This window comes from Pseudorca crassidens, chromosome 1, assembly GCF_039906515.1.
Source record: "Pseudorca crassidens isolate mPseCra1 chromosome 1, mPseCra1.hap1, whole genome shotgun sequence".
Lineage (NCBI taxonomy): Eukaryota > Metazoa > Chordata > Mammalia > Artiodactyla > Delphinidae > Pseudorca > Pseudorca crassidens.
In genome coordinates this window covers 69,855,791-69,879,456 of record NC_090296.1, presented here as the reverse complement: position 1 = coordinate 69,879,456, position 23,666 = coordinate 69,855,791, and the positions used below count along the sequence as shown (strand labels likewise).

Here is a 23,666-nt window from a genome sequence, read left to right as displayed (position 1 = left end):
ATTTACACATATGCAACTTAATTGTTTTCACTTATTTTCTGTTTGACAAGATTTAGGCGACATTATGGACTAAATTATTTTCTGAATTGGGCCGAAAGATAAAATCTCAATTATAATATTTTTATTTGAAAAAAATATATTGTAAGTTTCAAACAACCAATTTAACCTCAAAATTCGAAAATATAACCAAATGTAATTTGAGAGCTACCTTATACCTCAGTGTGCATAAAATGTGTGCATAAACTTATTAAATACCCTTGTATACCTTAAAAGTATATTAATCATGTATAATATCTGACCAAGTTTTTTAATACAGGGATCCTAGATCTCCCTTTTTATTGACACAACCCTTAAATCAGTACTGTTAAGGATACAGTTCAGTTAGAAGCTGTATTTAGATAAATTGTATTTTGTTATTAATTTTTAACATAATCCTTTTTATTATATTAATAATATTGTTCTCTGATCTTTTTTCTCACTCTTGCATCATCTACTACAGCCTTTAAATTGACCATTGGGATTTTTTGGTAACATAATTTTGATATCACCTGAACTCCTAAATATCGAGGGCTGAGTTTACTCCTTCCTATTTAATGCCTGGATATATGTATTGTTTCATGGTTCATCTATGATTAAATACCAGAATTGTCCTCAAAAGGAAATTGTTATCATTGGCATTAGTTACTGTGCACTGAATTAACCTAGGAGACCTGTGAATATATCACTCCAGTTGCTCAGAAATTTACAAGGTAAAACCAAGTCCATTTCAAATGATGGAGAAAAATCACTTTGTATATTTTCTTAAGGTCTGCCCTTATTCGCACATTTTTACAAAAGCCTCCTTCTTACTGGAGTTATTAATCCTGAGAAATCAAAGGGCAGAACATCAAGCAATCAAAATGTGGAAAGAATATGTTCTTATTTCTTTTCACTGTGATTGTTATTTTAATAGACACCTACTACTTTTGTCTTTTTCCTGGAATGCAGTCAGATTTCACTTCTCTGCTGTCACCATGTTGTGTTTTTTAAAGCTGCATATTGATTTAATTTCCATGCACTACAGTTTTCTATAGTAGTGGAACTCTTCATTTATCCTCCATGTTTTACATTAATATATTTATATCTATAGAAAATGGAACTGCAGCAATGGTAATGATACCTATCTCTGCATTATCTCAAAAACACACCTGTGTAACTAAGAACAGGAGAAAATTTATGTTCAGATTATTGACATTTAAGTATATAGAATGCAAGACTACCATTATTTACAAGTGGTTTATTACTTTCTTTTCTGAATAAGTGTAGAGAAGTTTGTTAATTATATACCTCAGATGTGGAAAAGATATTCTTATACCTTTGAATGCTACTTTTTTCACACAATTACCTTTAAAGTAAGACAAGCATCTTTGTACTTCCTTAGCTATAATAAATGTATATTCTCTAATATATTTTATATACCCTAAATATGTGGGTTTTTTCTTTAAACGCCTCTTGTGCTTTTTACTTGGTGAACTGGTTCTTCTAAAATCTGAATTCAGGATTGAATTCTAAAATAACCTTCCTATATACAGAATTATTGACAATCTCAAGTATGCCAGAAACTCAGAATTATTTCTTGCTGTATAACAATGTAGCATAGTAATTATGTTCATAGGCACCATACATTAAATATGTATGAAATTGGGGTTCCCTGGTGGCGCAGTGGTTGAGAGTCCTCCTGCCGATGCAGGGGACACAGGTTCGTGCCCTGGTCTGGGAATATCCCACATGCCACGGAGTGGCTGGGCCCGTGAGCCATGGCCGCTGAGCCTGCATGTCCAGAGCCTGTGCTCAGCAACGGGAGAGGCCACAACAGTGAGAGGCCCGTGTACCAAAAAAAAAAAAAGAACTTTCTTGAATTGTCCCATACTTGTTTTATGGTGTAGTATTAATTTAATCACCAGAATGTAAACATAATAACAAGTGATTTTGTTTACTGTTGTGTCTCCAGCACCTAGAACACTCCATGAGTAGATGCTCAAAACCACCAAAACACATTGTGCTACATTTCAAACCTCAAAAAAAAAAAAAGAAAGAAAAGATCTCCTGTTTCACTTACAAAATTTTCACTTACAAAATTAACAAAGTTATGCAGGTGAAAAATAATTCCATTTTTCATGGCCTCTGTTCAATAGCATTTCCATCTTTGTTCTTTTAAAAGTTAAGCATTAGTGCATGTAGAAACAAAAACCAGAAAGACCTGAAGTTGATATGTTCATTCTTGCTATGGATCAAGCATAGACTGTCTTTGAGGAAAAGAAATTAAGTTACAAGGTGCTGCAGCAGTAGTGATTGTGGGAAGAATGGAGAAGGACAAAAAGGCAGAAGATTTTTAATCATAGGCTTTAATTTAAATCAGAAATTTCTGCTGAGAATTCCTTTGATAATTGCTTCTAATATCTCTATCATTTGTCTTTTATGTTTTTAACTATGTTCATTATGGGGAAGATTTTAAGTTTAAAATAATTATGCATACTGAATTCTCTATTGCCTCAATTTTCATTTTATTACATTCCTTTTAATATTATAATGAACAATGTACTCTGATGCATCTAATTATTAAGGAACATTTGACTAGTCAAACACAACTTTAAAAACCTTAGATTCTATTATTTTGGTATTCTATTTTAATGCATTCTTGTAGCTTTTATTGTTTTTATTATACCAGTTTTCAGATCTAATTAATTCTGCCAGCACAATAGCTTGTTAAAATGCTTTGAGACAGTAAACAGTGGAGGTGTATGCTGTATATATATATATATATACACAAATGGTTTGATTATTTTAAGTAAAGTGATTGGATGTTAATTGCTTAAAATGAGTAAATTCATTCAAAACAGTTAAATCTGCTGCATTCATAAAGAACTACAATATCAAAATAAAAATATTGGGAGCTCCATATGATGCTACTTCCTCCTAAAAATATTTAAAACCAAGCAACGTATTTTATATTGTACCCAGAAGAATTGTAATTCAGTTTCTAGTCTCAGAGAGCCACACCTTACTTCTAGATAGTTTATGGTACTGGGATGTAGGTTCAGCCTAAATTAAAAATGGCTTGTACAAGGTAGAAGTATCTAGGCTGATGCATCAGATCTTCTGTTTAAAGTCACCAAGTGTCCAGGTTCCTTCTTTCCTGTTGTTTCTACCACCCATAAAGTGTTACACTTTCCCTTTAAAAGCATAAACTGGAAGTTGCACACATCACTTCTGCTTACATCCCAGTGGAAGACCTTGATGATATGGCTCCACCTAGCTGCAAGGGAGGCTGCGAAGCAGTCTTTATTCTAAGCAGTCATGGTCCAACTCAAGCTTGTGAGAATAAGTAACAATCTCTGCCATATACAATAAAGGCTTACAAATTTATAAAATTACTTTACATTTTAAAATTCCATTTTGCATCTGTATAATTAAGAATTTAGAGCTTATGTGTTAAGTGGTTATAACTGAATTCCAAAAAATGTTCCCAATAAATAGGAATTTATCCATGTAATATATAATCCACGTAATATAATATATTATAATATAATATAATAATATATTAATAATAATTAATTAAGCAATAGTTAATAATATAATAAATTGATTAAACATAATTAATAAATAATTAATTGATTAAATATAATAATTAATAATATAATATAATCCATGTAATATATAGTCATGTAATTAACCATAACAGTAAAAGAAACACCAAGAATGTAGCATCCTACTTAAAACTAGACTATTATTAATATTATTTTATTTTAATAGTTTAAAGGAAAAATAATAGTTTAAAGGAAAAATAATCTCTTTTTTGGAGGTTTTCTTTTTGAAAAATTTTTCAATATGGCTTTCAATATTGTACACAATAATATTAGTGCAATGAAGTCAGATTATACTAGAATATGCTATCCACAAAAATTATCATTAAAACATAGTGACATGGTTCTGTTTTCTTACATTGCTTACCTGTGTTGGACACTGATGATCACCCAGCATCATTTCTTCTTTTCTTCTCTTTCTTAAATAATCCCAATTTAATTAAAGTATTCACAAAAAGCCTCTCTCTCTCTTCCACACACACACACACACAACAAAAACAAAAAAATGTACAGCATCCATCTCACGATCATAAAGGAAGCCAGTGACGTGTAAAGCTGGTGTTGCAGTTAGCAGAGCAGAGAGGCTAAAAGAACTTGGACCCTTGATGGCAAGGTTGAGCTGCTGAATCAATCCACTTTGATGTCATCCCTGGAAGATAATAAATTTTCTTATTTTTAAGCCGTCTTAAGTCAATTTTTCAATCTCTTTCTTCACAAAGCCTTCTAACTGATATGTATTACTTCCTAAATAACCTTCTTTATCACTTACAAAAACATTGAGCAATATGATTTCTAGAGTTCAGAAAAGCTATTTACAACTCTGAAAAGCAAAATTTTAGCCCCAAATTATCAAATTTTCATGATGTAATTTCATATGTATTCTGAGTAAGTTTGGATAGGACTTTCAGATTGATCAAATCAAAACTTTTTCATTTTTAAAGTATAGATTTCAATAAGAATTCACTGAAATCTGTATAATTTCTCATCTAACCATGTATCAGTGTGACCCTCTGAGAATCAGTGATTATAGAAATACAGCCATTAAATCAAAGACAGATACCTATTTGCCCAGCATTAGGAAACTAAGTGTTTTCCTGCTAAGATATGTCTTTTGATAGGCCTTTTTTTTCATAGGCTTGTCTTTTCCACAAGGAGAATCCTGAAAGCTTATCTGCTTTCACAGGCCAGAAGTGCTGCCTTATTCAAATGGAACTTCAAATGTTCTCACTTTGCAATAGAAATTGTCCTTAAAGGGTCTTAGAATAGTTAGATTCTATTGCAACAATCATTTATTTCCTTGACTAAAAGAAGAAATTTTTTTTTTTTTTTTTGCGGTATGCGGGCCTCTCACTGTTGTGGCCTCTCCCATTGCAGAGCACAGACTCTGGACGCACAGGCTCAGTGGCCATGGCTCAGGGGCCCAGCTGCTCCGTGGCATGTGGGATCTTCCCAGACCGGGGCACGAACCCGTGTCCCCTGCATTGGCAGGCGGACTCTCCGCCACTGCGCCACCAGGGAAGCCCAAGAAGAAATTATTGTATACCATCTGACTGGGGTTTTTTCTCAGCCTTCTTTCTTTTATATCATTCCTATTCATGGCTTATTTACAATTTATTACTCTTTGTATCACAAGACACATCATTATAATTGTCAATCCCTTTTAAGGTTTTGAAAGATAATAAAAGAGAGTTTTAAACCTCTGAATAAGAAATTAAGTAATATTAATGTGTGATTGAATGTCAGCTACTTGAGTAAAACAGATGATTCAATGATTTCTAAATGCAATACATTCTGGGCTGAGATAATGCTAACAAAACTAAATAAGACCTCCTGAAAGAATGAAAAGAGACATATATGGGCTACTTATGACTTCATACAGAGCATAGTACTTCTCAGCTCAGAGAAATTCATCAGAAATTAGCTCCCTCATATTCAAAGCAAAAGATAAAAGGTATTGATATATTCTAGCACACATAATAGGAAATCATATAACGGAATTGCAATCTCAGATTAGAAAAAGAAAAAGTTGATACTACAGCTTTTTATCTTACAAAGTGTAAAGAAATAGAAATTACAATTGCAGATGTTAATGAAGGAGAAAATTTTGTTTGAACACATGAAAAGGTCCATTTTTGTTAGTAAATTTATAAATAAACAAGGATGTATTAATACATTTTACATAATTTAGTCGTGTTTTCAGAAATCATCAAAGGATGCCTATATTACAGTTGGTTAAGAGCTTCGCTTTACCACATACTGACTGCGTACCTTTGGGAAAATTAGTAAACTTCTCTGGTCTTCAATTTCCTCACTTACAAGATGGGTAGGATGATAATAATACTAAATTTCTCATAGGGTTGTTAAAAGGGTTAAAGGATAAATAAAGATTAGTATTTAGAACAGTGCAGGTACTCAAGAAATGTAAACTATTATTAGTAACTTTATACCCATAAGAATTGTCAATTCACTCTATATGTGTAAGAAATGTCAATTAAAAATGTACTTCTTTAGGGACTTCCCTGGTGGTGCAGTGGTTGAGAGTCCGCCTACCGATGCAGGGGACACGGGTTTGTGCCCCGGTCCGGGAGGATCCCACATGCTGTGGAGTGGCTGGGCCCGTGAGCCATGGCCGCTGAGCCTGCACGTCCGGAGCCTGTGCTCCACAATGGGAGAGGCCACAACATTGAGAGGCCCGCCTACCCCCCACCAAAAAAAAAATATATATATATATATATATATATATACTTCTTTTTTTCTATTTTAGCTTTTAATGGTCATACAAATACATAATGATATATGATTCTATCAGATAGACTTGCTGATGTTCTCCCAGAGGTCCCTTAAACTATCCTCATTTAATTTTTTTTTCTTTTTGTTGTTCCAGTTGGGTGATTTCCAGTACTCCGTGTTCCAGATCATTGATCCATTCTTCTGTATCATCTAATCTACAGTTGATTCTCTCTGGTGTATTTTTCTGGTGTATTTTCTCTGGTGTGTTTACGTTGTTGTATTCTTTGGCTCTAATTCACTCTTTATTAAAGTTCTCACTGTGTCCTTCCATTATTCTCCTGAGTTTGGTATGCATCTTTATGATCATTGCCTTGAACTAATTATCAGATAGATTGCTTATCTCCATTTCATTTAGTTCTTTTTCTGAGGTATTGTCTTGTTTTTTTGTTGAAATCTATTTATCTTTCTCCTCATTTTGCCTAATTCTTTGTTTAGGTCTATGTGTTATGTATGTATTATGCACTATGTCTCCCAGTCTTTGAGAAGTGGCCTTATGTAGGAGATGTTCTATGAGCTTCAGCAGCAGGTTCCCCTCTGGCCACCAGAGAGAGATGTTCCAGGTGTGTCTCCTTTAAGGGCTACATACTCCCTTCTGTTTTGCCGAGGCTGACTGCTGTGGGTGCACTGGACTGACTGTCTGCAAGCCTTTGCCTTGTGCGATTGCTGCAGGCATGCTGGTGGACAGGATAGGCACTCCAGCATTGCTGGCTGCAAGGCCAGCTACAGATATGCTAGTGAGTGTGGCAGGCCCCCAGTGCTAATAGGCTAGAGGGAGGATTCCAAAATGGTGCCCACCAGTGTCATTGTCAGCAAGGTAGAATGAGATCACAAAAATGGCTGCCACCAGCATCTCAGTCCCCAGGGGTAGGCCCAGCTGCCTCGTCCCTCTGCAGGAGGCTCTCCAAGTCAGCAAGTGGGTCTGACCCAGACCCCTTTCAAACTGTTGCCTCTGAGCTCAATGTGGGGTTTGAGGAAGACCTCCTCACTCCTCCAGGAGGACCTCCATGATTGAGATATCCTTCCTGCTTATGGTCACCTACATGGGATTGTGGGTCCTGACTAGACCACATCTCCACCCTCCTTACCCATCTGGTTGTAGTTCTTTCTTTATATCTTTATTGTGGAAAATCTTTTCTGCTAGTCTTAAGGTCATTCTCAGAAAGAATTACTTTGTAAATAGTTGTAATTTATCCCTTTCCCTCCTGATATATATTTTTAAAATACTAAACACACTGGTTATAGTCACAAAGTATAAACTGCTCAACTAGCTAAAAAACTTCTTTTAAATACATTCGTTACTTTTAATACATTCAAACAACTAATTCAGCATTTTATCAAAGATAGAAATAATAATGTTTACTATCAATATATATTTGCAACTAGTATATGGGGTATTTTGCTTGAACTTAGTTCAGATATTTTTAAAAATTTTTTTTGAATTTTTGAATTTTATTTTAATTTTTTATACAGCAGGTTCTAACTAGTTATCTATTTTATACATATTAGTGTCTATATGTTGACCCCAATCTCCCAATTCATCCCACCAAAACCACCTCCCCTGCCACCTTCCCCCCTTGGCCTCCATGTTTGTTCCCTACATCTGTGTCTCTATTTCTGCCCTGCAAACAGTTTCATCTGTACCATTTTTCTAGGTTCCACATATATGCGTTAATATACGATATTTGTTTTTCTCTTTCTGACTTACTTCACTCTGTATGACAGTCTCTAGATCCATCCACGTCTCTACAAATGACCCAATTTCGTTCCTTTTTATGGCTGAGTAATATTCCATCGTATATATGTACCACATCTTCTTTATCCATTCGTCTGTTGATGAGCATTTAGGTTGATTTCATGACCTGGCTATTGTAAATAGTGCTGCAATGAACATTGGGGTGCATGTGTCTTTTTGAATTAAGGTTTTCTCTGGGTATATGCCCAGTAGTGGGATTGCTGGATCGTATGGTAATTCTATTTTTAGTTTTTTAAGGAAGCTTCATACTGTTCTCCATAGTGGCTGTATCAATTTACATTCCCACCAACAGTGCAAGAGGGTTCCCTTTTCTCCACACCCTTTCCAGCATTTGTTGTTTGTAGATTTTTCTGATGATGCCCATTCTAACTGGTGTGAGGTGATAACTCATTGTAGTTTTGATTTTCATTTCTTTAATAATTAGTGATGTTGAGCAGCTTTTCATGTGCTTCTTGGCCATATGTATGTCTTCTTTGGAGAAATGTCTATTTAGGTCTTCTGCCCATTTTTGAATAGGGTTGTTTGTTTTTTTAATATTGAGCTGCATGAGCTGTTTATATATTTTGGAGATTAATCCTTTGTCCATTGATTCATTTGCAAATATTTTTTTCCCATTCTGAGGGTTGTCTTTTTATCTTGTTTGTAGTTTCCTTTGCTTTGCAAAAGCTTTAAAGTTTCATTAGGTCCCATTTGTCTCTTTTTGTTTTTACTTCCATTACTCTAGGAGTAGTTCAGATTGTTTTTAGACAACAACTATTTCTCTTTGACTGAAGTAAACAGGGAATTCATTGGGTTTGTAATTTTAATCACATTGATTCTGCTCCCAAAATCACAAAGGTTGAGATATCACAATATTTCCATATGTTTGTTCTCCCCATTTGGAAGTTAAATATTTTTTATAATCGTTAAATATTTATTGCACACCAGCCAGATTCAGGGAACCTCTTGTGTTCCAGGTAAATTAGCCAAAAAATTTTAGAACTGAAAGAACCTCAGAACATGTTGGACAAACTCTTCTTTTCATAGGTAAGGAAAACAATGCCCACAAAACAACTCAAGATCATGGAGAAGCTCAAGGTCATTGGTTTTAGCCAGGCAGAAAATTCAGATTTTTGCTTACCACATCCCATTGCTTAGGGGTCCTGTCCTCAAATTATGGCCAAATTACTAGAAAACTTGCTTCTCTGTAGAACAGCAAATGGATTTTATTCTAAAGGCATTGTTATGGTCTTTTACAAAGTTGCATTGAGGTCTACAGAAAGCTGTCTTCAATTCCACTAAAGATACAGCATTATTAATAGACAACAACAACAACAAAATGGTGATACCCGTAGTCCTATCTAAAGTTTGTGATGGAATCATTATGTTATCCTGATTAAAGAACTTGCTCTCCTTTGGTCAATCTGTCCCAGCTATTACCTGAGAACATGTAATCAAAAAGTGCTGGATGACATGTTCTAACAGGAAAAGAGGTAGTTGTGAGTTATTAGAAGATGTTGGTTGATCCTTTATTTACAGTAGGAAGAAAACTGCAATAAGATATTCTTGAATCCTGACATATTTCTAGGAAGACTCACAATTTTAATCTTTTAATCAATCAGAATATTTGCATAATCTATCTTTATTTTACTTTATACACAGTGACAATCAGAGAACAATCTTTCATGAGAGTAAAGAAGAGAGTTATGCATCCACCTAATGAATCTTATCTGTATAGATACCAAACCCTAGAATTCTGTAGGAAATTTCACTTATTTTTCAATTGTTATTTTTAAGCTGAATTTGCTGATTAATTGCCTTAATCTCCAATTCTCTTTGTTGATATAAATTCAACCACAGAAATGCCATTAATTAAGGAGCACTTAAAATGGGAAGAATTTCCATATCTCCTTGACTCCCATTTGAAAAAAACATGGATTTCTTTGCTATTTCTTAAGATCTATTTGTATCACTCTAATTATTGAAAATAACATGCACACTTAAATACAAATTTGGCAGAATATGAATGTTCAAATAATCTTAATGTGGACATTTAACCGTTTTGTTACTTTCCCCTTTCTCTGCCATCGTAGACAGATGGTATCCCATCCCTTCCCTCGTGGAATGTTTTAAAGAGTATGCCTTCTGGTTCAAGGAAATGTAAATAATATCTTTGTTGGTAATGATTTAGATTCTAGTTTTAATGGTAATCATTATCAAACATTGCAAGAGTGGGTGTGGAGTGGAGATCCCTCTAAACATGAAATTAGAGAGGTCTGAGGATCCAGAACAATGAGGAAATTCACCCCTGATTCCTGGAAGAATTCCTGAGAGGGAGACCATGAGACATAAGAGAGGAATGGTGATGTGGTCCATCTAGGAAGTTGGACCAAAGGCACATCAGCTAATCTGAGCTGATTGATGGATTGGCCAATATTCTGTGGCCTAAGAATGTTACAGAAGTAGCAATAAGCTTGTAGACTTGAAGTAGCCATTCTCAGTGGTAATCAGTATTGATGAATGATTAATGGCTTGTAATTCTCTTCTCACCTACAAATCATGGCACAATTCTTGTGAGGCTTGGGAAGGAGAAGCTTTATTTTATTCACTGGGTGGTCAGTCTATGCCACAGGATAGAAAATAACATGAGTGCAACCAAGCTTAAAAGGCATATAAGTGACACCTAGGGAAGAGACTTGTGCAATATTCAAAGTTGCACACAGATAATACACCAGACTCAAGTAGTACAGTGTTTACTTGTAGCAAGAGGGGAAAGAGAGTGTACACAAGATCCAATCCCTTGCAATGCATTGATCCTCCATGGCCAGCAGATCCATTTTACAGCCATGATAGGCAGCATTCTTTTTATGCAACTGAAAAGTTTCTGAAAAGTCAAGGATATTTAGAACCCATCTGAGGTGCAGAGATTTCAGGTTAAAGGAAACCTATGCAAAATAATTTGTCAAATGAAGCATTCTGAGGTAAACAGCTATCCTCTAATGGATAAACTTTTTATGAAATCATTGTGGGAACACAAAAATATTAATATACTATAATGCTGAAGGAGCATTGGCAAGACAAAGACTGCAATGTAAGAAAGGAAAAGAAGAAGGCAAAGAGTCAAAAGAAATAGGACACACGGATTTAGCAATTTAAGAATGGGGACAGTGGAAGGGAAGAATCTCACCTTCAGAAAGTAAACCCACCTAAGACTGATTGTCAAGGAATTTTGGAAATCATCTGAGGTGAAAGTGAACAACTAAGGAAGCAACTTAAGAAAGAGAAAAAAGCCTCTCATGTAGTCTAACCAAGTGGAAAGTATACGTATGAAAGATTTCCTCTCCCACTTTGTCCATGCAGTAGCAAAGGCACTCATGAAGTTAACTAAAGTATCAATTTTTAAGTTCTAAAGTCTCTTCAACTAAAGAATAAATAGCATGACAAATGTTGTACATTTTTTAAGTTCTATGCCAACCCCTGGATTAAACAAACTAAACAAGTATTGATATAATTTTCCTGCAAGCCTTTACTTTTCGGAGTTTAAGCATGTTAGCATATATGGTAAATCTTCAACAGAAAGATGCAGTGTTTCCCAAATTTAAGTCACTGAAATTTTTGCTAAAATTATTTCCAGGGATTAAAGATAAGAGCACCACAAATTACCAAAAATGGTATTAAAATACAAATAAAAATGATACGGAAAAAAGACACTAGGAGATAGGAAATAATTAAGTACAAATATCTGATTAAAGTTGATTTGAAATATTAAGATTTTGAGTACTTATGTGGAACTAGACACATGGCTAGTGTAGAATAATGGCTGCTCTTGACAAGGTTATGGAGAGGAGAGGAAAGATGTTGTGTGCCAACTGGGAAAAGCAATGGGCTTTATTTCTGCTAAAGGTACCAAAGCGTTAAGAAATATGTAGACAAATGAAGGGTATGTGCCTGTTTGACATCCTTCAGATTAAATTTGGATTAAGGTATATGGTCACAAGCTTCAATAGATTTGAGCAAGAAAAACAAACTAAAACTAGAAAAGGTCTAAATCCCAAGACTTACCAAACTATTACAGTCTTCTTAGCATATCCCAAATAGCAAATACTTTATAATGCGTTCTTCACTATTTATATGCATTGTTGTTTCATGCACCTAAAAGTGTCAGTACCATAGTATATAAATTTGAAGGCTTATATACTATGAAGGCCTCAAACTTTTCAATTACCATTTTAGACAGGGTCCTTTTTTTTTTTCTTTTTCACTGTTGTGGACTCTCCCGTTGTGGAGCACAGGCTCCGTACGCGCAGGCTCAGCGGCCATGGCTCACGGGCCCAGCCGCTCCGCGGCGTGTGGGATCTTCCCGGATCAGGGCACAAACCCGTGTCCCCTGCATCGGCAGGCGGACTCTCAACCACTGCGCCACCAGGGAAGCCCTGACAGGGTCCTATTTTAATGAACATACAACCAATGTGATTTGTGGTCTTAGGCCAGACTCTTTACTTAAAACCAGGTTTTTAAAGTCAGGTTTTGACTTAAATACCTGAGTGGAAATTTGAGGAGAAAAGATGATGAGTTGATGGATTCAATTTTTACCATGAGGGAGATTTTCAGTAAGCAGTTAAATATTCACATCTGAAGTTCAAAAATAAGATGGGCTAAAAATAAATATTTGGGGTTCATTAACAAATGATGGAAACTGAAGCCAAGGAAGTACTGAAGATCATTCAGATGGGCTGTTCAGATGGACAATATAAAGTGATATGAGAAAAAGCCTAGGAAAAAAAAAACACCTTGAAGGAAATAAACCTCATTATTTAATGCTTAGCCAGAGAAAAACAAGAATTCCTTACAGAATGACTACTTAACAAAGCCTATTTTATATGAAACTGTATCATATTATTGCCTTTCATTTTGAGTTCATTTTCTCTTCGCAAATCACACACACACAGACGTACACACCTAAATACAGATTTCATAATTGTGGTTTAGGTACAATAATATTACAATAGCAACAAATGTTTGTGAAATTTTTACTATGTAGCAGATACTAGGCTAAGTTTTGATATAAATTAACTCACTTAATCTTCATAATTAATCTTCATAATGGCCTGCTCTACCAATCTGTGGCCATGTGATAAACTAACCTAAAACTTGGTGTTTTACAATGGCCAATTATTATATTTCGTGATTAATGAAATCAGGTCAAGAAATCAGATACGGTTAGAATGGGTGATACTTTTACTCCACATGGAGTCAGCTGAGGTCACTAGACGATATTCAGCTGGTGGATCTAACATAATTAGCAAAACTGTAGAATTTTTGGTAATTTGAAAGATATAGAGTAAATTTGTAAAATACTTTTATGCGCAGAGCACTCATAGATTTAGCAGAGGATACAAGATTTATCAACATATAGCCCTCAAAAAGTTTATATTTTAGTGAAGTCAATGAGGGCAATAACCTTAGTACAAAATCGTTATTACATATTAGGAATCAAGTTCCATGGAATAGCTATGGCACTTCAGAGGTGAAAAATAGTCTGATTTGCACTGATCCTATATGTTATGTGCTCTCTGCCATGACAATCTTTCCAATATACCATGCAGTTACACAACCACCTTTCAAGGATCAACTCAGATGTCACATCCTCCTGAAGTTGTTCCTAAATCTCCAAACTCTCTACACCTTGAACCTCTGTTGCACATTGTTTACATTTATCTCAGGATACTCAGTTTAACCCATTTTATATTATAGTTCTGTTTGCCCTTTTCTAATCTCCTCTCCTCTGTTAACCAGACCATTTGTCTTACCCATCTTTGGCTCCTGTTTACCACATAGCACAGGACAAAAATTAATAATTACTTATATATTAATATTGAATGTGAACCTATTAAAGAATTATTGAGTATCCACTTCATATTTTTGATTATCTACTATATGCCAAGAACTAGGTATAGAGAGATTAATAAAACATGGTTCATGCACTTACAAGAGTTGACAGTGTAGTTGTCAGTTAGATCCAAACCTAAACCTTAGAGTTCAAGGATTCACACTATTACAGTTATTGGCACCCATGATAATGTCTTGAATCCAATTTAAAGTGAGAGATTTACCTAACACAAATTTTACAACTTCATTTTTTCAACTTACAAAGACCTAAACATTCAAATAATCTCACAATAGGCAGAATCTATTTTTTGTCCAATTAGGGAAAATGCTCTTCCCTCATCATCAAGCAGTGTTACTTGCAATTTTTAAGAACAGATAAAATTTGTAAGTAGAAAACTAAGTAGCCCAAAGGCTGAAAATAAATGTTAATATTTGACTGATAACGGCTTCAGCATATCAATGGTAGATCAATATCCTTATTAACAAAAGTAGGTTACTTAAATCCATGAGTATGCCTCCACCATGTTGTCTCTCTCCTTATCATCTGGGATTCACAGAGACTCCATCTCCACCACACAGAGGATGACAACCCTAAGGGATGAGGGCAACCAATGGGAAGAAACTGTATCTCTGAATAACCTCATGGAGCAGAGTTGAATCATTCAGTTTGGACTGTTATTTAAAGGAGAAATCAAATTACATCTTCTTTAATTTATTGAATCTTTGTCCTCTTTGTCAGAGCATCCTAGTCTCAGACTAATAGAGACCAGTATATCCTGTTCACTGAAGCTGCCCAAGAAATACATCATCAGTACTTCCCATCATTATTCTTGATCAGTGTAGGTCTGATCTAATTGAGAGTAGCCAAGCATCCATATATCCAAATATAAGCAATCTTTAAAAGTGTATAACTAAGAGCCAACTCTACCAATATAATCCAAGTATAGCAATGATACCTAAATTCAACAACTGTATATAATCAAATTTCATGATTGGACTTTATATAAAAGCTTGGAACTTCCAAATTACTTTAGGTCATTGTCTGGTGATCAACAAAAGATAGACATTATAATGTGACATTTAAAAATATCTTTTAAATCATTTTCCAACAAGCAGATATTTAATAATAAGTTGTTATTTTATTTTATTTTATTTTATGGTTTGTATGAAATATAAGTAAATTACTCTGAACCTAATTTATGATATTTCAGGAATCCCTGAAAAGATCACTTCCCAATTTCCCAAAGTCTAACTTGCTTACTCAAAAATGCCTAGATTTCCTTTAATAGGGTTAAACATCTATTAAAGGGAAAATAAGATTCCAGATAATCTGAGGAGGAAGAGGAAAAACAATTTGAATTTATATCTAGTTATAAATGATTGATTTCATCTATTTTTCCAAAAATAGTTTTTATTGAAGGATAGGGTGCATGAAAAGTAGAAATGAGTGAGGTATTTCTTAGGACAAAAAGATATAATCCATCTACTTTTCAATTTTGCCTAGAATTGATTGACTCTACTGCAAATAAAATGATAATAAAAAGAAAAGAAATCAATAGATAGACTAAATAATCAGCCAACAAAGAAAGAAACATAGCATTGTTAACAGGAGATGTGTGATTACATTTATGGTAGAAATCAGTTTTACATGCAAGCAGTTAACCACCTATTATGTTTTTTTTCTAGGATTCATATAAGGAAATCAGTCTCCTCCCTGAAGTTCACCTCACTTGCTCATTGATAAATGATCATTTTGTTAAATTGACAGTAATCTAGGATATTTAACATCTCTAAGCCAGTTTCCTTATCTGTAAAATAAGAAAAATAATACCTACATTATAAACTCACTTTATTTTTTAGAATTTATTAATTTATTTATTTGTCTGTGTCAGGTCTTAGTTGCAGCACGTGGGATCTTCATTAGCGCGTGAGGGATCTTTTAGTTGCAGCATGCGGGATCTTTATCTGAGTCATGTGAACTTCTTAGTTGTGGCACATGGGATCTAGTTCCCTGACCTGGGATCGAACCTGGGCCCCCTGCATTGGGAGCGCAGAGTCTTAGTCATATTGGTAATCACATTCTGATTACCAATATGAACTCTTTCAACCTTCTAACTTTCCTCCCTGCCTCTAGTCTCTAAATATATCTTCCTCATATAATCTTACCACTTTCACAATCAAAGCATTAAGTTCCTGTAAGATAAAATCTAAAATTCTTAGTAGAGTGTATCTACAAGGCCCTCGTGATATGATGCCTAGCAATTATTTTAGTCATTTGTCCTGCTATTCCTGGTTTAATACTTTAACCTTAATCTGTTACTGCTTGCAGTTCCCCCACAAACTCATACTAGGTTTCAGTGATACACCTTTACTTTTCATCTCTCCTGAGACTCCATTAAAGCAAAAACAGAAATCTATAAAAATAGAATTAATACATAACTGAGAAGAATGTAGGAGACATATTATCAGCAAATGACTGATATCAACAGATTGTTAGAGGCTGAAAAGTGCAGAATAGACAATTAACTAAATGGAATTAAAAATAAATGCTTAGAAAATAAAGTCGAGCACTTCTCCTAGAAAGTAAAGTAGAAATGCAAAGAGTCAGAAAGCACAAAGGAAAAGATGAGTTACAGGGAACCATCACAGAAGTCCAACATCTGAATAACAGAAATTTTAAAAAGAATGAATGCAGAAAATGGAGAAGAAATTAATAGAGAAATAACAGACCAATTCTTCACAGCTGAAAGATCTGAGTGTTTAAAGTGCAAAATAACACGTAGAATGATAGTAATTAAAACTCACACCTAGAGACGATTATAAAAGTTTCCAAAATTAAAAACAGGTTATCTAAAAAAGAATGAGAATGGGTTGACTTAGACTTATCACCAATACTGATGTCAAGAAAATTGATAAATGCCTTCCAGTTAACGGTGAAATTTTTTGACTCTAAAATGATATACCCAGTCTAATATCTAATCTCTCTCTCCTTCTCTCTTCTGCTCTCTCTCTCTCACACACACACACACACACGTGCACACACACACACACACACACACACACACAAACTCTCACACAGTGAGAGCAGAATACAGACATTTGCTAATACTATACTTTTTTTTCAAACAGTTACTTTGCAATGTTGACTAGAACAGTAAGGGACAAAAAAGGAAAAGAAGAAAGAGAAAGAGAAGAAACGGGATTTAGAAACTATGGATCCCACTCAGGAAAGCAATGAAGGGAATTGCTGGAGAGAGGCTATACAGTAGCCCTAGAAAGCAACTGATTCAGATTAGAGTAGAAAGATTGATGGTGCCAGGAGGAAGGCATTTGGGAAAAGGTCTCTGCTTGAGTAGATATAAGGGAAATATATGAAAATGTAAGATGCATATTACTTTTTTTAAAAACAAGAGAGAAAAGTCAGTTGCTAACCAAAGGGCAAAAAAACAAAGTTGTGCTATAATGAGGTATCACCTCACACTGGTTAGAATAGCCATCATAAAATGTCTACAAATAGGGACTTCCTTGGTTGTCCAGTGGTTAAGACTCCGTGCTTCCAATGCAGGGGCCATGGGTTCGGTCCCTGGTCGGGGAACTAAGATCCTGCACCACATGCAGGATCTTAGATATAGCACAGGAAACTGTATCGAATATCTTGAAAAACCTATAATGAAAAAGAATCTGAAAAAGAATATATATGTATTACATATATAAATAGATATTTATATAACTGAATCGTTTTGCTGTAGAGCTGAAGCTAACAAAATACTGGATATCAACTATAGTTCAAACAAAAAAAGTTGTGTAAAAAGCCACAATTCAAATGTGGAGAAAATAAATCTTTGGCATGATTTTAATCAATTGATAAGAAGAAAAGAAAAACCATCCCAGCATAGCACAGTACATGACACAGCACAGTTATAAAAATGTAAACTTTCAGAGTCAATTTATGGAGAAAGAATGAAAGACTTTGTTGCTGTTACATATCAAATTACAAATGATAACAATCTTTTTTTTTTTTCACTATTTAAAAAGCTTTAAAAAAAATTCTTTCCAGGTTTTTTAAAAAATGCTGTCTCGGGGCTTCCCTGGTGGCGCAGTGGTTGAGAGTCCGCCTGCCGATGCAGGGGACACGGGTTCGTGCCCCAGTCCGGGAAGATCCCACATGCCATGGAGCAGCTAGGCCTGTGAGCCATGGCCGCTGAGCCTGCGCATTCAGAGCCTGTGCTCCGCAATGGGAGAGGCCACAGCAGTGAGAGGCCCGCGTACCCCCAAAAAATAAAAAAAATAATAAATAAATAAAATAAAGATGCTGTCTGTCACATTTTTTAAAATTTTATTTTATATTGGAATATAGCTGACTTACAACATTGTGTTAGTTTCAGGTGTACAGCAGCGTGATTTAGTTATACATATATCTATTCTTTTTCAATCTTAACAAAATAAAAAGGTAGCTGGTAAACGGTGGAGAGTGATGAAGGTAAAAAGGTGAACAAAACAGTACAGGTGATAATATCAATTCTTAATAGTGTATCAGGGTATTATGTATTATCACAAAAGTAACCTGCAGGGCCATATACCCTGAGAAAACCAAAATTCAAAAAAAGTCATGTACCAAAATGTTCATTGCAGCTCTATTTACAATAGCCCGGAGATGGAAACAACCTAAGTGCCCATCATCGGATGAATGGATAAAGAAGATGTGGCACATATATACAATGGAATACTACTCAGCCATAAAAAGAAACGAAATTGAGCTATTTGTAATGAGGTGGATAGACCTAGAGTCTGTCATACAGAGTGAAGTAAGTCAGAAAGAGAAAGACAAATACCGTATGCTAACACATATATATGGAATTTAAGAAAAAAAAATGTCATGAAGAACCTAGGAGTAAGACAGAAATAAAGACACAGACCTACTGGAGAATGGACTTGAGGATATGGGGAGGGGGAAGGGTGAGCTGTGACAGGGCGAGAGAGTGGCATGGACATATATACACTAACAAATGTAAGGTAGATAGCTAGTGGGAAGCAGCCGCATGGCACAGGGATATCGGCTCGGTGCTTTGTGACCACCTGGAGGGGTGGGATAGGGAGGGTGGGAGGGAGGGAGATGCAAGAGGGAAGAGATATGGGAACATATGTATATGTATAACTGATTCACTTTGTTATAAAGCAGAAACTAACACACCATTGTAAAGCAATTATACCCCAATAAAGATGTTAAAAAAAAAAGTAACCTGCAGAAGTAACAAAATGATAAATAACCCTAAAACACACAGAGAATGTGTAATCATATAATTTAGTATTCTGGAGGAACCACCAAAGGAAATGCATTCAAAAATATTTAAAAGAGCTTGCCTTTAGGAAGCCAAATAACTGTTGATTAGAAATGGTTCTGTGACTTTGATCACAAACTGTTCTAAATTATTAAATTGTTGTTACATGTCCATGTATTCCATTTATAACTTTAAAAACATTTTTTGAAGAGAGAGCTTGGGTGGCATATCTTTCCTAAACCTGAAGATCCAAGTGACTTTCCTTTGTGCTTCCACAGTACCCAGTGCATACCTCCAATGTGGCACCTAACTTTATTGTACACATATGACCATGTGTTCGTCTCCTCCACCAGACTCTGTGTTCTTTTGGAGTACAAACTAAATTTTATTCATCACTCTACCCTCATCTCCTCGTACATTATCTGGTGCGGAATAAGTAATGATTATACATTTACTTAATAAATAAACAATCAACCATAGTGGGTAATCTAGATTAAAGTCAATATTTCAATCCATGTGAGAATTAATATAAACATTCATGAGATATTTAATTATTTCATTTCCCCATTGCACATTTTAACTCTCTAATGGGATAGTGATCATGTAAAGCTACATGTCTCCAAACCACCAGTATTTAGCAGACACTACAAGGAAATTTTAACCATAATATAATATTCAAAATTCTTCACACCTAGAATTTAAACATAAATCAAAAGTTGGTTCTCAGTTGGAAAAGAAGCAGACTCACAGATATAGAGAACAAACTAGTGGTTACCACTGGGGAGAGGGAAGGGGGAGGGGCAATATAAGGGTAGGAGATTAAGGGGTACAAACTATTATGTATAAAATAAACTACAAGGGTATATTGTACAACGTGGTGAATATAGACAATATTTTATAATAACTATATGTTGAATATAACCTTTAAAAATTGTGAATCACTATATTGTACACCTGTAATATATAAATTTGAACATCAACTATACTTCAATAAAATTTTTTTAATTAAAACATTTTTTTAATTAAAAATTTTAAAAGTTGATTCTCAGTCTATCTGGTTTTATATCAACATACCAAGCTCAAAAATGTTAAAATCCCTCACTAACTCACAGCATGCCACTATCAGCCTTAATTTGGCATTATTTCATAGAAATGTTGCAATTACAATTTAGTCCACATTGATCAGCAAAAGTTAAAGGGCAGAATTAATTAATGGAAGTAGTAAAGGGCAAAAAATTAATATGATGACACATCTAAAATGCTTAAGAGTGTAGAGAGGCACTGTTATTTTGACATTATACAAATTGATTCTTGCAAAAGAACAGAAGGGGAAATCTGTGAATAAAGCTGAATTTCAACACACTAAATTGTATTTCAGCATTTTAAAAAATAATTACTAAGTATGACAACCACATTACAGATTTGAAACTTCTGACTAATAGACCTAACAATGACTAATGACATTACAAGTAAGCTGTGAAGAAAATGTACAGCAGCTGCATTAAAACTATGCCTTCCAAGTTGATGTGTGGATTTATACCAAAACCTCATATTTTAAAAATGACTCAGTTTTTATTAAAATGCATGAAAAGTTTTAAACACCATATAAAGTATATAAATCTTTGAAGTTGCAAAGATTTTCTGGTGATATTTATTTTGAGTACTGAAGGAACAGTACAATATTCAAACAATTCAACATACTTGTAGAATACATGAGGACTTCCGATCAATCAAGGTAAGTAGTTGGTGACAACAAATATTCTTATCTTTTGGGGTATTTGCGTGACTTTCAGAGTCCCAACATAAACCAAATCCAGAAGTGAAATCAGAATATTAACTTTTCTATTTGTAAACCCCCATTATTACATCTCATTTGCTCTTGAGAATAAATTTCAGAGTTAGACCTGGCAGCTAGGTCTAACTCATTTTTTACAGCAAGTCTGTATTAAGCTAAAATCAGAAGTAAGCAAAAAGTTAAAGATATTATATCAAATAATTTATTAAGAAAAATATACACTTCTATGGGCTTCACTGGTGGCGCAGTGGTTGAGAGTCCTCCTGCCGATGCAGGGGACGCGGGTTCGTGCCCCGGTCCGGGAAGACCCCACATGCCGCGAAGCGGCTGGGCCCGTGAGCCATGGCCGCTGAGTATGCACGTCCGGAGCCTGTGCTTCGCAACGGGAGAGGCCACAACAGTGAGAGGCCCGCGTACCGCAAAAAAAAAAAAAAAAAAGAAAGAAAGAAAAGAAAAGAAAAATATACACTTCTAACTCATATATAAGGACATTTGAGTCTTCAGATTCTTACCTGCTGTCCTGACCCACATGTTGCAGTGAAATGATGGCATGTCTTCCTAGTAGAAGACAATACCATGAGACTGCACCACAAAAACAAAACTAGAAAGTTCCAATCAGAAAAACCCTCCAAGGGAAGGTTGAACTTCTCATCCGACAACCCTGAATCAGTTCTGTATTATGGAGCTTTTTCCAAAATATGGACTATTTTTTTTCTTTTAATATAAACATCTTACTTAGAAATCCTGAGATTTCTCAGATTCCTATTAAGAATTAAAGATGTCTCAGCAATCATTTTTAAACCATCTACAAAAACACTAAAATACATAATTGTCATATTATAAGGATTTTTTTGCTGTCAAGTTTTTGGTTCTTCATGTTACTATAGTCAATATGCATTTATTACTAGATGTGTCTTCCCAAGAAGCTATGGAAGAGATGAATCCATCTCAAAGCGATGAAGAAACACTTACTGCATTTCACGTGATAGTGAGATATACATATTTGAACATCTCTGAGGTGTGGATGCATCTCACAATTCATGGCATGTCAGATAAATTCACAGCACGTTTTCTTTCTTTATGGTCTATTAAATAATGGTGCACTTTACAATGTATTCAATTCAGTTAAACGTACCATCCCCTCACTTCTTCCATTTGATCACTTCAAATCAATAATGTAAAACCTTGATTATGTAAACACCAAATTGCCAAACCCTCTAAAATTTAAGAACATTCTCTAAGTTCAGAGCTCTTCTCTCAAAAACAACAAACTACTTATCCTAACCAACAAGAATTAGTTTCCAGTGCAAAGGACAGGGAGGACATACACAAGTGTTGTTTCATAGAGTTTGTAAAAGGAAGGTACCCAGGCAGCTGTATAAACATGTTACACGCATGACATTTCAAGTTAGCCATTAATGATATATAAAGTAATTATTGAACCTATGGCCAAAGACATTGGGTATGTGTCAAGGCCAGCTCTAGCTGAGCTGAAGCTAGACAGCTAAGCTCACTCAAAAATAAGGGTATGGAACCATCTAAGTTTCACACTTGACTGGGAGAGTTAGAATCTGCTTTTCTGACATGTACTTTATACATCTCTGGCAATGGCTCACCTCACATCCGGGTGAGGGCAATGGCATTATTCCTGAGGAAGGACAAGCAGCTTGTTGTGACCCTTGGTCCCTGACAACATGGAAGAACTCTTCAACCAATATAACATTTTTAAAAGTTGTACCTGTAACTAATGTCAACATTACTTTGGTATTTTGGCTTGTTTTTTTTTCCAAACCACTTGTGTTTCACCTGGGACAGACATTCGTTTCCAACAGACCTGGTAGATTAGAGAAGACAAAGTAACTATACCTGCTTCGTTGCGACTGGTACTTCTGCCACATCAGAAAGGAAAAACTTATTCCATTGGGCCAATGACATCTATTTGAGCTTATCTGTGGGGAAAGCAAAAGACATAGAAAGAGAACATAGGGATTTCCCTGGTGGGGCAGTGGTTAAGAATCCTCCTGCTAATGCAGGGGACAGGGGTTCAAACCCTGGTCCGGGAAGATCCCACATGCTGTGGAGCAACAAAGCCCGTGAGCCACAACTACTGAGCCCACATGCCACAACTACTGTGCCCACGTGCCTAGAGCCCATGCTCTGCAACAAGAGAAGCCACCGCAATGAGACGCCTGCGCATCGCAAGGAAGAGTAGCCCCCCACTCACTGCAACTAGAGAAAGCCCATGCGCATCAACGAAGACCCAACACAGCCAAAAATAATAAATAAAATAAATAAATTTATTAAAGAAAGAAAGAGAACATAATAAAAACAAAGGAAAAAGGAAAGACAGTAACAGATCCCATTATCAAGGCAGCAATAGCAGGGACTTCCACGACAGCTATTACAGGGGGTGACAAGGTGGCAGTTGCCAGACAGTCTAATAGGAGAGAAGATTGCGATAGAATCAAAAGATGAAACATCTTTACAGCTGAGGGATTCATACACTCAGCTGCATCAATTGCTTTAACAAGCCCATACTATATTCACAATATATTTAT

General features: G+C 35.3%; 1 long non-coding RNA gene across 2 annotated transcripts in view; it reads right to left on the bottom strand.

Moving 5' to 3' along the window:
- Positions 1-23,666, bottom strand: part of LOC137225188 (uncharacterized) — a 44,505-nt gene that overhangs the window by 5,409 nt on the left and 15,430 nt on the right. For both annotated transcript variants that reach the window (XR_010943728.1, XR_010943727.1), the window contains exons 2-3: positions 22,975-23,057; positions 3,991-4,272 (exon numbers count right to left, since the gene is read on the bottom strand). This is a non-coding gene — a long non-coding RNA (uncharacterized lncRNA). The remainder of the gene's footprint in view (positions 1-3,990; positions 4,273-22,974; positions 23,058-23,666) is intronic.